We start from the raw sequence: 385 nt of genomic DNA, 5'->3' as shown, positions 1-385 counted from the left end.
GAGGCAGAGTGAGGAGAGATGGCTGAACAGACAATGTAGGAAGCTGAGACGGAAACAAAAAGAGGAAGAGAAATGGATAGTGAGAGACTGAAGCTGAGAAAGCAGGTGAGAGACAGGCAGGGAACCTCTGTCAGCAGGCTAGGGCTTAGCAAAGCAAACAGCTTATTTCCAGAACACAAGGCACTTAAATAGTCATCCTGACCCATAACTGGGCAGAGAGAACCACTGCTGAATGGATTAGAAAGATTCCCGCTTAAAGGTGAGAGGATGTCAAGCGAGGCCAGGCAGTCCTTCTTAAACAGAATTAAGGCCAAAAGGAAGCAAAAGGTTCTCTCCAAGGGCATGGCTTGCTGAAATATATTCCCAGAGATTTCCTCTTCCTTAC

At 46.8% G+C, this 385-nt stretch overlaps 1 protein-coding gene across 2 annotated transcripts in view; it reads right to left on the bottom strand.

Annotated features, from left to right (window-relative positions):
• The window catches only part of CLMP (CXADR like membrane protein), a 76,889-nt gene that overhangs the window by 6,065 nt on the left and 70,439 nt on the right, over positions 1–385 (bottom strand). The window lies entirely within an intron of this gene.

The sequence above is a fragment of the Gavialis gangeticus genome, unplaced genomic scaffold (genome assembly GCF_001723915.1).
Source record: "Gavialis gangeticus isolate Ggan-Ray unplaced genomic scaffold, GavGan_comp1, whole genome shotgun sequence".
Lineage (NCBI taxonomy): Eukaryota > Metazoa > Chordata > Crocodylia > Gavialidae > Gavialis > Gavialis gangeticus.
The sequence above is the reverse complement of the archived record's forward strand: the minus strand, read 5'-3'. Positions and strand labels throughout refer to the sequence as shown.